This window comes from Palaemon carinicauda, chromosome 12 (assembly GCF_036898095.1).
Source record: "Palaemon carinicauda isolate YSFRI2023 chromosome 12, ASM3689809v2, whole genome shotgun sequence".
NCBI classification, from domain to species: domain Eukaryota; kingdom Metazoa; phylum Arthropoda; class Malacostraca; order Decapoda; family Palaemonidae; genus Palaemon; species Palaemon carinicauda.
Genome location: NC_090736.1, coordinates 94,254,369 through 94,256,868, shown reverse-complemented (window position 1 = coordinate 94,256,868; position 2,500 = coordinate 94,254,369).

The window sequence follows — 2,500 nt, the reverse complement described above, 5'->3', positions numbered from 1 at the left end:
TCTCGCCAGGTAAATCCTCGGACAGCTGGTAGCGGTCAGGTTCCAATTTCTTTTATGGGCTTTCGTGACATGGTTGGTTTCGACCTGGCCTTTCATTAGAAGGGGCTAGCGTTCGATCCCAAGTATGAGGTAGAAATTTATTTCTATTTGAACACGATGTTGTGTTGATATTTATCCATATATATATACATATATATATATATATATATATATATATATATATATATATATATATATATATTTATATATATATATATATATATATATATATATATATATATATACATATATGTATATGTATATATATATATATATATATATATATATATATATATATATATTTTCGTTTAAGAAATAAGATACTAAACGCCATTTAGGGTTTCATTTGATGATTCATGACAGATTTTCTATCAAAACATAATCATATAAATATACCGTAGATTGACAAATGTTTATTCAATCTTATATAATAAAGAATAAACAGCAACGAACAACAAGAGAACAAACAAGCACTTTGAAGTAATGATGATGTCTTGTCAATATGAAGTATTACATTAATAGCCTTAAAAATATAAGATAATCTACCTGCAACGAAAATATAACTAATAAATAAATGAACTGAAATTGTACACAATCAAATCATTATAACAGCGCCCACTAATCTTGCTTTTGAAGGAAAAATAAAAACATATTGAATGAAAAATACAGATTATATCATTTTATAATAGCAAGATTTCCAAACTTGGAAAATGCATATAAGTACATATAAAATATATAAATTATACACAACATAAAAATAACTCTACATACACACATACATAGTATACAAATAAAATAGAATTTCATTTTTACATATATAAATACACAGTAAACGAATAAAACAGAATCTCTTAGAAACAAACACAAAATACAGAATACTATCCGATCCCTGTCAGAGATCAAAAGAATGAACTCGGTCCGAATGGCATGGATGCCCCGGGGCATGTTTCAATTACCAACGATGCCACTGACAATAGTCGGTGGCGAACGGGAGCTTTTCTGATATCACAGAGCTAAATGGCTCAGATGCAATCACTCCTCCTCTATTGATGAACAACGGTAGGGGAACAGGGGGTCCCTGAGGAGAGGTAGGGGATATAGGTACCAGTGGGGGTGTTGGAGGAGGGAAAGGGGCTTTAGAAGGAGAATAGACTTCATGAAATGAGGAAGAGTGAGGAGAGGAAGGAGCCCTAGATGTGAGCAAAGGAGGTGGTGAAAGAATCCCTGAGGAAGAAGGACCTCACAGATCAATAATAAGGGAAAGGGGATCTAAGGGGGAAAAGTTGGAGGGGGAAAACACCTGAATGAAGGAAAGGACACCAAAGAGAGGAATGGGGAGGGGGGGAGAGGGAGAGGGGAGGGATAGACTCCAAAAAGAAGAACGTAGGGAAATGGACTTCAGAAGGGAATGCACTCTTAGAAAAAGAATGGGTTGTTAAGGGACCCCTTAAAGGAAGCAATGCTAAAGAGAAGGGACCTCTGATGAGAAGAAAGCTTTTAAAGGGATGGGACCTGTAATGGGAAGAAAAGATGAAGGGAAGGGACCTCTAAGGGGAGGAAGAGTGAAGGAAGGGACGCTGAAGGGAGGAAATTTCAACATACTGTAGAACCCCTCTAGGGAGAATGCAAATCCTAAGGGGAAAGAGTTGAGACTTCAGAGGGAAAGGGAGAACACCTGAAAGAGAGAGAGAGAGAGAGAGAGAGAGAGAGGAGAGAGAGAGAGAGAGAGAGAGAGATTAATACAACCTATCAAATAACAAAATAAGTTTCATGAAAAAGTCAAAAGCTAATTGTCTTAGCATTTTTCCGAAGACAGGTCTGTTAAAACTTCCATTTTTATTTTGTTTCTATATCTATATATTATTATTATTATTATTATTATTATTATTATTATTATTATTATCATTATTATTATTAATATTATCATTATTACTATTATTATTACTAGCCAAGCTACAACTCTAGTCCTAGGGCTCCAACAGGGAAAAATAGCCAAGTGAGGAAACGAAATAAGGAAATATATAAATTTAAATCAAAATGAAAAATGAAAATTATGTATTTCAAGAACAGTAACAAAATTAAAATATATTATTCATATATAAACTTAAATGTTCGTTCGTTTGTAATAACACTTCGGAATTACCTACGAGACGTAAGCCCACTCAAACTGAATATTACCAAGAACTTTGATCAAAAGTCATAATTTCAGTTATTTCCACGATCTCCAACCACACAGTCATGCAATGGGATGAACAACCTCCATAGCTCTTACAAACTCATATTAAAAAGAATTATAGCCTTCGAAGCCATTCAGTGAACATTGCAACATATAAAACTTGATAACATCGCTGTGCTGGGCTCATTATAACCGCAAAATTGACGGATTCCGTAAAATTGTAGGTCGTTTACCCTTGAGTTGGGCTGACGAAATAAACAAATTAAACTCGGAGAGAGAGAGAGA